Below are 12,419 nucleotides of genomic sequence, written 5' to 3'. Positions count from 1 at the left end.
GGGAGCATGGTGAAATTCGCCATCACGCCATGGCAATACGTTTGCCTCTCATTTCTTCAATTATCGTGACATCGCCACAAAATGTCTGGTGAGTGATCCTAGTCTGACCCCCAATAGAATTGGGCAGCTGAGATTTGTGGGCGTGGCCTATATTCTGAAATAGCGCCCCCTAGGACCATTAAAACTGTCAGCCCCAAGACAAGGTTTGACTGAGGATTACGAAAATTGGTACACTCATGTAGGGTCTCTGGACCTACAAAAAAGTCTCTTGGAGCCAAGCGCAATTTCGCACAGGAGGTCGGCCATTTTGGTCCAAGTACTCGATTTAGTGGTTTTCGCACACGTTGTTTGGACATTGATGGACCATCGCCCTTTACACCGATCACCTTCAAACTTATGCTATGTACTTTTAAGTCAAAGGGGAAAAAATTCAACCGTCGGATTTTAAATAAGTATAAAGGTGTGGGCGTGGCTAAGCCTCAAACTTTGACCTTTCGCCATGACATTACTTGACTTAATAACTCCCATGTGCATGATCAGATCTAATTCAAACTTTGTCTGTGTGATCACTGACCACATCTCAAGACAACGACAATGTGGACAGCTGACATCACCTAAGCCCCGCCCCCTGACAACAGGAAGTCTATTGTTTTATGGTGAAATGCCCATATTTGTCCCCTCTAATTTAGTGAAAATGACACTCAGGTCATACAGTGTCTTCATGATGTTTTAATGACAATTCAGATCTGATAGCTTTCCAGAAAGGGAGGGGTTTTGATGCCATGGTGAATGCTGGCGTGACGCCATGACCTTACATTTGACTGTAACTTCCACAAACGGCCTCCGATTTGCCCGAAACTGAATATGGCAATGAACAATCATGCCCTTTAGCCAATGAGGCACAAACGGTTGGTGAATGTTATATAATGTCACCAAAGCTGACCTCAATGGGACTTTTCTGTAGTTGGTCACAGCGCCACCTAGATAACGTTATCCTTCGATAACTTTAAAAAACATGGTCAGAATAGCATTAAAGTTGGTCACTGTCATCACACCACCAGTGTGGTAAAGATAGAGGATTCCCTAGTGGTGAGACATAAAATATAATGGAGGGCTCAAAGGGGATGCTGAGTCAGGGTGAGGTGCGGACAAGGTGGCCGTTAGCAGTTTCTGGTGTTGGGGTGGTCGACGTTTGTGTTCTGCGGACGTGCCCTGGTGCCCCGGGCTGCTGGCCAGGCCGGAGCGGCGCGGAGCTGCGAGGGCCGAACGACGCTGCTTGCAGCTTTAATTCTCTTTGTAATTATATTATCTAGCTAGTTTTTCCCTGTAGTTTTCATAGGTTCAGGTTCTTTTAAGTTCCTTCCTTGTTCCTTTCCCACCGGTTTATCAGTTCTCCCTTTCTCCTCAGATCATTAGTTATTTATCTGGTTTTTCTAGTCTTTAGGTTTGGTTATCATTCATAGGTTATGTTTTATTTCCCCTCTTCAGCTTGGATTCCTCCCCCTGATTAGTAAATTGATTTCACCAGGTTTCCTCGGTTTCTCTCTCCCCCACACACCTGCAGCTCGTCTCCCAATCATCCTGCCCCTGTATAAAATGTCTCAATGTGTTGTTGGTCCATCGTCCTTGTCAGCGTTGTTTTGTCTCCTCCACCGCACAACGTGACACATTTTCATGTTTCTCTTCATTCTCTTCATCTCCCAACTTTCTGCTTTGTTCCGGCAATCAAGCCAAACACGAAGAACATCAAATATAAATATAGTGCTCTAATAAATATCCTCTTCTTTTGTCTACATATATAATTAAACCACATATAAAACATAATATCTGAAATAAAATGGATCCAATTTTTGTTGTTGAAATAAGCCCCTTCATTGTTGGTACCACGTTTGTACAGAACTAAAACAGATTTAGAAAGTACAAGTTTAGCCGTAGCAGCTAGAAACTGAAAATAAAAGAACACACAGCCCCTCAGACCAAGGCCGGATTGACCATATGGGCAACTGGGCAATTGCCCAGGGCTCACAAACTCTAAAGGGCCTAGGGCAGCAAGGGCACGAGCAAAATACTGTATCTGTAATCTCCCGCTTTACATTAAACTAGGTTGACCGTAGTCCTGTTTTCCCCGGACATGTCCACTTTTCACTCTCTGTCTGGGGCGTCCGGGGGTGGGGGGTTCTTGTATTGATGAAAATGTCCGGTTTTTCATCCAGGAGCAGGGATCGAATTATGGGGCAGCTGTATATCCTAGACATCCAGGAAAGCCGGAAAAAAAGTTTTCTACTTATATTACATCATTCATGGACTCTTTAGAGCAGAGAGCACAGTGAGTGGCACAGAGAGCTGATCATTGTTGCGCAGCGCTCCAGGCTGCTGCTTCCAGAGCACGGTCCATTCTCAAAGTGGCAAGGCAAAATGACCCATCCCCCCCTCCCCCCCTCCCCCCCCTAACTGGGCTGCCCAGAAGCCTCTGTGTAATTCATACCCTGTCCAGGAGTGTTAGTTATACGGTGTTTATAAAAGCCCCTCAGACATTACTGACATGTTCTAATATTATCAGATGAAAAACTAAATGATCAGACATGCTGTCTCATCTGCTTGTTTTCTAAACTTGCAAAAAGTAACAAAACCATTTGAAAGCCACTATTTGTGCATTATCTGAAAGTTTCCATGGAGTGTGTGACAACTTATTTTTTCATTGATCCTATCGTCTAATCTCACAGCTGAAACAAGCATCCTTAATAATCTGTGCACAGGAAGCGTACCGACGCTGTAGTAAAACAAAAGGTATAATAATTTCTTATTAATAAAACCTTGTTGCAGCACTAAAGCAGAAAAATGAGATTTTGCAATAAATATGCTAAATATTTACATATGAATTGTTTTGGAGCCCTTTTATTGGCAGAATCTGATATTAATTTAGTTCTTACAAAAAAATGGGTCCCAACATGGTTTGTGTGGCGTTGCCATAGTGTGACGTCATAGGCACAGATCCCCTGTCCTCTTGTTTGGAAATGGAAATATGATCACCCTGTATTAAACAAACTGTCCACCCGGGCTTTTGCGCTGCACAGAGACGCTTCGCTGCCTATGACTTTGAGCGTCATTTGAGAGTGGTTGAGAGTCAGTCTCATGCAGACTGACCAATGAGGAGAGGGCCTCAAGTTAGGACCCTCTCCTCATTGGTCAGTCCACACGAAGTGGGTCAAAGGTTACCCTGAGCGGGTTACGTGATGTCAGGCATTCAAGTATTGAGGATATTTACTGCATATTACAGTAAAATATTCTGTATGTGACCATAATATGGTGATCCTTGGGTCGTGAGGATGGGGCCCTTTAATATTGTTGCCCAGGGTACAACAAAGTGTTAATCTGGCCCTGCCTCAGACTATCAACGCTTTTCCTAAACTCATTTCTCCTCTGGGGTTCTCTAATGCAGTGGTTTCCAAACTTATTTAGCTGCGCACCCCCTTCTATGTCCCGACCATGTCAACGCACCCCCCAGCCCCACATCAGGGCATGGCTATATATATATATATATATATATATATATATATATATATATATATATATATATATATAGCCTGATATATGGTAATGGTAAATGGCCTGTATTTGATATAGCGCCTTCTAGAGTCCTGGAACCCCCCAAGGCGCTTTACAACACAATCAGTCATTCACCCATTCACACACACATTCACACACTGGTGGGGATGAGCTACAGTGTAGCCACAGCTGCCCTGGGGCGCACTGACAGAGGCGAGGCTGCCGAGCACTGGCGCCACCGGTCCCTCCGACCACCACCAGCAGGCAACGTGGGTTAAGTGTCTTGCCCAAGGACACAACGACAGCGACAGACTGAGCGGGTCTCGAACCTGCGACCTTCCGATTGCGAGGCGAGCACTTAACTCCTGTGCCACCGTCGCCCCATATATATAAATATATATGTCAGACGTCACACTAAACAGTCACTCGACAGACAGGGTTAAAAAAATATGATCGAACTTTTACCCATCACTTTCATTTTTATGTTTATGTATTATGTATTTTTGAAATAGTAATTAATAAACATTCAATACCATTACAATTTCCTTTGATCTAATTTTAAATCAATATTTAGAGTGCCCAGGTAGCACATAAACAATGCAATTTAACGGTTTTCTTAAAGCAGGAACGTTTAACCAGAGCTCTCTCCTTCCTTCTGCTCTGCGTAAACCTGAACTGATCACCTACTTGTGCGTAATCAAATGTCTATAGGGGAAACGATGGAAAAGATATAGCCATGAGGTTCACTTTTGCCTCAGACCGACTTATTGCTGTTTTATGGTGTGGCTGAATCTGCGATCTGCTGCCACGCGGACTGGAATAATAAATGCTGCAGTAACATGAGTTGTGGTCAGGTTCATGAGGAGTCACTGGCTGGAGCGGACTCGAATTTCATACGTCATCCCAAAATAGAAGCTAATATCTTAATTTGACCTAGAATGAAAAATGTTGTTATAAAACCTCTTAATAGTTTTTTATCATGGAAGCGGCAGCGCTCATTTCTGCCTTCAGTCTGACGGCACAACGCAGCGTGCGCTTGTTGAATCAGTGTGTGTGTGTGTGTGTGTGTGTGTGTGTGTGTGTGTGTGTGTGTGTGTGTGTGTGTGTGTGTGTGTGTGTGTGTGTGTGTGCGGCACAGCTCCATGAGCCGCTCCAGTCACTGCGTCTCGTTATTGGCGCTATTTAAACCAATGTTGTAAAATTACTTCTGCCCAGCCCAGATGTGCTCACATGTGCACCCGTGAGCCGTGGTTCCGCTGGAACGCGTCTGACCTCTGACAGACGCACTCTGAACTTCAGATCTTCAGCGCGCTGTTAATAGCCTGACACGTTTAGAATGCTGTCCCACAGTCAGCGTGCTAATATATTAATATAATAATGCTAAAATGCTCAGATGGGAATCATTTCTTGATTTATTTAGTTACATCCACAATGTTCTGTGTGTGAGGTTTACAATGTCAGAACACCTGCATGAGACAGGGTGTTAATTACAATCTGCCAGAATGACTCACCACCTTCAGATTTCTCCAACACCGATAAAAATGATCAAATACTGAACATATCTTGCTATTGACAGCGTGTGCAGGTCAGAGTGCTGAAGCTCGGCGCATTATTATTATGAAGCTAGGGCACATGCGGAGGACACACACACACACACACACACACACAAGCAAAATATACTTGTTTTCAATTACATTTATTGAGCCCACTTACTTTTTCCTAGGCCCACCCACAAATGAGTTTCTGGCTGCTAATGGTGACATATGACAGACTTCTCTGAGCTCTGCAGCCATTACACTTTTCACCTCGCGCACCCCCTAGCGGCAGCTCGCGCGCCACAGTTAGGGAATCCCTGCTCTAATGAATAGTTTAGATAACTGGATAATTATTTGAAAAATACAAAATAATTTCTTGATGATGCTTTCATTTCTTACTGTACTCTTTGGATTTTTCAACAAATGTTTTTCCATTCTTGCCTGGTAAATTGTGACATTGGTACACTTTCATTTATAAGGGCATGCTTGGATTAATACCCATCTGTAACTTAATCTCATGGAGAAGTGTAACTTCTCACAATCAGCGTTCCGTTTGCTTTGACTGAAATGGACCAAAGGGCTTTGTTCACTCTGCTCCTTCTGCATGGAACAGGCTGCAGGAAACTGGAAATGAACCGAGTTTATCTCTTTGAATACATTTAAAACCAGACAGAGTTCCTGTGTTTAGCTGCCTTCTGTACTTTTCTTCTGTAATTAACATGTCTGTGGAGCAGAAAAATTTGTAACTTTTGGTGCCTCTTGGCCAGGACCTTCCTAAATAAAGAATAAATAAAATAAATGATTTGTATTTATTTAGTATTTTTTAACCTTCTTTCTCCCTGTAACTATCCCACCAGGCAAAATTCACCACAAGGCAATGGTGAAAAGAATTTCCTCTTGTGAAATCACGTGGCTTCAGGTGAAGCGGATATCTCAGATGTAAACAACTTTAAAGAAGAGGCTTTAGCTCCCTCCCCCATGCTGGTGCATTCCCTTGGAGTAACCCCCCCCCCCCCCCTGCTTTGGCCATGCATCACAAAAGACCCGGGCCCCAGCCCATCCCGCTTGGACTATGCTTCACAAAAGACCCGGGGGCAGGGGTCACAAAAGACAACAAAGATCTCAACGTCTCAGGGGCGTGTGTCGTGTCTGCTGCTGACTCATCTGCACTGTGCACTGAGCAGTGTTGCCAGATGTACGATAATTATCGTATTTGTACCATAATTTTGGGCTCTGTACGATGTACGATCAATAGTTTCAAAAATCCTCAAATGTACGATAATTTCACATTGCATCTAGTAACACCATCTTTTGCTGTGGCTTTCCCAAGTCCATTACATAATTTTAAACTGTTCTGAAGTCAGATTTCACCTCAGTGCTTACAGGTTTATGCTATTGTGTCTATTACAAAAACTGACTCTGGAACTAGGTGAGTAGGCTGCTTTGTCATTTATTGGGTCAGTTTTTCCACTGGTGTGATGTTTTGTCGCGTGTGTTTAACCTATGTAGAAATGACATAAATAGGACTGCACAAATATGCATATTGTGTCAATGCGTGGAGGTCGGAGTGGTGCCGACACACTCTGCATGTTTATAGGCATTATATTACTGGTTTTAAAGATGTTTATTTAAACAGGGCAATATAAAACACCTTCTTTGTTATATTATATTGGAGTGAGAAGTCGTTTATAGAACGTTATTATCAAATTTATAATGTACGATAATTTGTACTGAAAAACGATAATTTAGGCCTCTCTGTACGATATTGTGGGATTTTGGATCTGGCAACACTGGCACTGAGTGCTGCACATCCTACTCAGCCAGACTGTTGAGGGCTGCCTGATCAAGAAAAACATAAACTTTAACTTTTTTACAGACAAGAACGACAACCTCAGAGGAGGAAATAGACTCTGACCCTGGCTACATCACACAGATAGAACATAGGTCCAGAGCATCATATTAATGATGGAATAAACACAAAGGATTGCTGTTAAGCAGACGTAACGTTTTGTAAGTGGTCACAATTCATAAACTGTTAATAAAATATAAAAGGTATTCGACAAGTAATGTTCCATAGAAATATGAATCATTAATATTACTGAACCTTTATTATCTGATTGAGTCTGGAAATATGTCATTTGGGATTGCCAGGGACCCAAATTTACCAATAATGTGACACAGAAGCAAAAATATAGTTTATAAAAATCTATTTATTACTATATTTCTACTGATTATACAGAATAACTGGAGGTAATCGATTGTTAATAACCAACTCTGATGATCTTGGATGTTATTGAGAGCTTAATGGTGTTTTAGGAAAAGATGTGAAGTCTGGGATTACAAGAATAATCTGGCTGAATTTTGTGATGTTTGATTAGTTATCAAATTAATCCTAACCCATCCAACACCAGCAGTGTTGGGCAAGTTACTTCAAAACTGTAATGCATTATTTATTACTTGTTACCCTCATTTTAAAGTAATTCATTACATTACAATAATACTGATTTTAAAATGTAAGACATTACACTACTTTTGCATTACTTCAAGTTACTTTCACCAAAACAACTTCAATATGGATCTGGTAATCTGACGCTCAGTGAGCTCATGACATATATGTGGAAAGTGATGTGGTGTCTGAGCTAGGATTGCTATTAAAAACAGTCAGATATAATAACAGTGCTTCAAAATTATTGTTTGTTTATTAAATAAAAGCAACAACAATCTGTATTCTCAGCACGCCGCCATATTATATTAACTGAGCAGGGAGTGAGGTGGTGGGGGCTCCAAGCCTTGGTCCCCAAATGCCTTGATACGGCCCTGGATGTGGGACTGACTTCTGGTGTGATCTGATTCTATCACATGTATAAATATTAAATGCTTATATATTATTGCTTTTCACTGGTAAAATGTGTATTGGGGATAAATCTACCTACTTTGTTTTCTTGATTTTATTTGAATAATTTCCTGCCCCTTCTCTCTCTAACCTTCCATGCTGCATGTTTTCTCCGTCTTCCAGAAAAACTGTTTCCTAGATTTCCTACTTTCTAACTAATCAGCCAAAGGGATCTACCGAACCTGCAGCAATGAGTTGAAATCACCGGGGCACAGATTATGAACTCAGCTGAAAAGTACATGAAGTAGAGAATATGGGCTGATATAAACGATCTCAAAACGAATTACTTTGTTTTGGTGGAGCGATTTTGTGAATATGACAGCGGCCGCGCGCAGGACGCAGCTGGAGTATTTGAGCCATTACCGCTGCGTTCTCTCTGCTCAAAGAATGCCCGCAAAGCTGAGTCCATAAATGACGTCATATCTTTTTTCAGGCTTCCCGCAATTTGAAGTTTTAGGAAACCCACATCTTGATTCTGGATTTAAAAATGCATTGTAATTATCGCGTTACTGACAATCGTACCGAGTAAATATTACCATTTTCTTTCCCTGTCATGCCTTACATTACCACATTACAGCAAAAAGCAATGCATTACAGAAATTAATTACTTTTGTACCGCGTTACTCCCAACACTGAACACCAGTATGCAGATACCGTGATGAGGGTTCCTGGAGATCCAGCTGGCAAAGCGGAGTTGTCTCAGCAAGGCGAGTGATTGGTCATCTGGGTATTCAAATGTTGTATGCCCCTTGAATCCACACGGCTGGTCAGTAAAATAGCCCGGGTACTTCTGCAGATAAATGCTGTACTAGAGCTGAGGAAAGCTCCGCTCGCTCGATCAGCGACTGAGAGAGAGAGAGAGAGAGAGAGAGAGAGAGAGAGAGAGAGAGAGAGAGAGAGAGAGAGAGAGAGAGAGAGAGAGAGAGAGAGAGAGAGAGAGAGAGAGAGAGAGAGAGAGAGAGAGATGGGGAAGGGGCGGGGCTGAGTGACGTCGGCTGTCTCTTTTATTTAGGAACAAGGAGAAGTTAAAATGACAGAAATAAAAGATAGAAGTATTTGTTACACTTTATTCTTTTGTTTCATGATGATAAACTGATGCAAAATTCAGATTAAAGAGAAACTGGGAGGAAGCTTTGTTTCTTTTTAAGTTAAAGGAGGTCTTGTTTCCTATCTGCTCCTCCAGAGACAGCATGGACATGAGGAGATAATAAAAGTCCCACAGGACAGGTTAGTGAAAAAGTTTGTAGTTAGCTGGTTAGGGAAGGAATGAGCTGAAGAAAGAGAGAGTTGCGACACGCTTTGAACTCGCCGACTCGCGGTCACGTGGTTCATGGAAGTGATGGGAATTCCGGCTCTTTTTAGAGAGCTGGTTCTTTTGGCTCAGCCATAGGCGTCATTTTAACCGGGGACGCCGGGGACATGTCCCCGGCAAAATTTGTGATTGGCAGCTGTGCCCCCCCCCACACACACACACACACACACACTTTAAAAAAAGCCTGCTGATGAGGATTTTTGTTTTACCAGCTCAGATCTTATACCAGGGGTCGGCAACCTGTTCCCATCAAAGAGCCATTATTACCCATTTCCCACAGTAAAGAAAACACTGGGAGCCACAGCGGCCGCAGCGTTGTGGGCGGGGCCTACCCTCAGACAGCAGAGAGCTGCTCACAACCAGGTGACAGCAGCCGGTACCGGTCGCTCGCATGGGCGTTGCACCCGTGGGGGATTCAACACCCACACTTTTCCTTCTGTTTTGCTCACCTCCACACCAGTCTGGTTTCTCTATGTCGCACTCACTCTGTTTGCCTCATCTCCTTGTTCACCTCCCGCTTCTGACAGCCGATGTCGTGTTTCCAGGAGAGCAGGAAAGGGAGGGACAGAAGAGCTCGACTGAATTCATAATTTTACATCTTGACATTAGCTGTGCAAAGTCTGAGTTTGATAAAGTGAAGAACAACAATTTGCAGAGGTTTATAACAGGCGCGGCGCCAGGTTTTCATTTTTGGGTGGGCCACGGTAATTCTGGACGGACCTTAATAAGCAGTGACTTAAGTGAAGCAGGCAGGTCGCGCTAGAAAATTTAGTTTAAAAAGACGTCATAAATGTTTTACCCCGTCATTTTTATTTATAAAATATGAAGTAAAAACCCCCAACTTAATTTTCATTCATTCGTCATTAATATGTAGTCTACACCCATGCGTTAAGTGGACCATCTTCCAGTAAAAGCAAAGCATCGAGCCCACCTCTCCAAATGCGTAAAATGTGCATCACAGCCGCTAGTTAGGCGCGCACCATCAGCTACATCAGCCCAGACAAGAGCAGAGCAAATAGAGAAAGAATAGAGGAGAATTGTGTCTGGATGTGGATGGAGATTACATTTTACAGCAGCCTGATCATCATTTAAATACATAAACTATCACCTGCTAGTCCACGCTATCAGCATTATTTTAATTGGTGTGTGTGTGTTTTCCACTTCAAACACTGGTCTAACCAACCAGACCAGCGTGTCCAGTAACATATTAATGTTACACTTCATGTAGGCTAGGAACATTTCACCTGCCATGGCCCGACCGCTTCTGCTCCACATAAACTTTGTGCGTAATCAAATGTCTCTACAGGTGCTTTCTGAGCTGAAGAGCTATTCTGCCTCAGACTGGATGCGTAATGTGTCTCCATATTAGAGACGGGAACAAGCGCTGTTCAGCCAAAGTTTCATAATTTCATAAAAAGAACATTTTTCCAAGTGACACATCCCTCAGAGAGACCGGGTTTCCAGACCGCTTCAGTGGGAGGAAATCTTATCGCATGCGCCGTGGTTCTGCACTGCAAACCCCTCTACAGATCTTCAGCCCACTGCCCGCGCTGAACACAATGTCCAGTATAAAGCTCTGATGTTCTGATGGGAATCAAGTTACCTCTGTGATGTGCGTAACAATTAAAATGTCAGCTCATCCATGCGCATCAGTGTACGTTGGGGTAATTCTTTCAAAACAACCAACATCCTTGAGTTTATCCGTCAATATGTGGCAAGGTGGAGAAACGAGGGCCCGGGCAGGATTCGATACCCAGACTCCCGGGCGAGAGTCATACGCTCTAACCAGTCAGCCAAAGGGACATCCCCTTGGCCAAGTAGCCAGGGCGCATGATCTATCGGGACACTGTGACAGGACACTCACACTGCCACACCTGATTATGAAACTTTGGCTGAATAGCGCTTGTTCCTGTCTCCAATGTGGCGACGCATCCAGGAACCTGTCTGAGGAGAAGCCCAGAATCTGACATCCTCCAGCTCAGGAAGCGCCTATGATTACGCACAAGCGTGACGCGTCAACCCGGTCTCACAGTAAGACCGGGTTGGACCTGTTCAGGTTTACGCAGACAATCTTTACATTTAGAATTGGCATACAGATGTAAAATTAATGCAGTAAAATATAAAGCTTTTTATTTAAATATCCATTCATTATTTTACAAGCACAGAGAGCCGCATCAGATGGATGGAAGAGCCGCATGTGGCTCCAGAGTCGCCGACCCCTGTGCTAGCCTACTTTATTGTCCCCAGCAATTTTTAAACCCCACTCAAGTGTATGGTTATTGTCCCCAGCAATTCTGAAAACAAACTGATGCCCTTGGGCTCAGCTCACCAAAAAGAGCTGGCTCTTTCGGCTCCCAGTGGCTCCTCAGATTTTCTATTGCATAAAGTATATTTGTCACCAAAAATAATGCAAAACTATATGTAAAATGATTTGCTAATGTAAAAAAATGCTATATATCAAATATTTATCATTTCTATGGATTTATTAACTGAACACTTTAAGAAATTTCAACTTTCCGACTGCTGTCGCTCATTTTCTCACCGTCTTCGTCACACACTTCTCTCTCGCTCGCCTTTTTCCTCCTCCTCATTCCCTCTTGTCTCCCTCCACCCGCATGTGCTCTGCTGTGTGTCTGAGTCTGACCGTCCCTCTTCCCCGCCCCTACTGCTCTGTGTGTGGACAGTTTGGACACGCATTTACACATGTTGACCAATCGCCTGTGACTTTCACCAAAGCAAGGGGGTGTATGTGACGGCACCCAATGACAAGCCGGCTCCCGTCGTTCACTTGATAAAGCCGGCTCTTAGAGCCGGTTCGTTCGCGACCGACACATCAGTAGTTCATGGAGCTCTCAATAGTTCCAAACATCCCAGTGCCATACATCAGTTTGAACGGAATATGGTGGGACAAGTCACAAAAATGGAATATAATCACATTTCCCCTGGCGATTTTTGGTATTTATTGAATAATATTATATATTATGTCTTAATTCCTTCACAATGTAGCCTATTTTTTTCTTGAGCATTTGTAGGAAGACAGACACCCGTGACTGTTCTACATTACAGGAATACGATAGTCCTAACACATTGTATAATACATTTAGACCACATACATTACTATAATATATGTTAT

The 12,419-nt window shown here is 43.1% G+C and overlaps 1 protein-coding gene and 1 long non-coding RNA gene across 3 annotated transcripts in view; one reads left to right on the top strand and one right to left on the bottom strand.

Annotated features, from left to right (window-relative positions):
- Positions 1 to 8,785, bottom strand: part of LOC107373385 (zinc finger protein 431) — a 39,342-nt gene extending 30,557 nt beyond the window's left edge. The window contains exon 1 of one of the 2 annotated variants that reach the window (XM_054741831.2): positions 8,629 to 8,785. The gene's annotated coding sequence lies outside the window, so the exon portion shown is untranslated. Of the gene's footprint in view, positions 1 to 8,582 lie in introns of both variants that reach the window. The other variant, XM_054741832.2, reaches the window with a different exon arrangement.
- LOC107372796 (uncharacterized) overlaps positions 1 to 12,419 on the top strand; it is a 167,138-nt gene that overhangs the window by 62,776 nt on the left and 91,943 nt on the right. The gene's annotated exons all lie outside the window — the stretch shown is intronic.

The sequence above is a fragment of the Nothobranchius furzeri genome, chromosome 18 (assembly GCF_043380555.1).
Source record: "Nothobranchius furzeri strain GRZ-AD chromosome 18, NfurGRZ-RIMD1, whole genome shotgun sequence".
Classification (NCBI taxonomy): Eukaryota; Metazoa; Chordata; class Actinopteri; order Cyprinodontiformes; family Nothobranchiidae; genus Nothobranchius; species Nothobranchius furzeri.
This window is presented reverse-complemented; position numbering and strand designations above follow the sequence as displayed.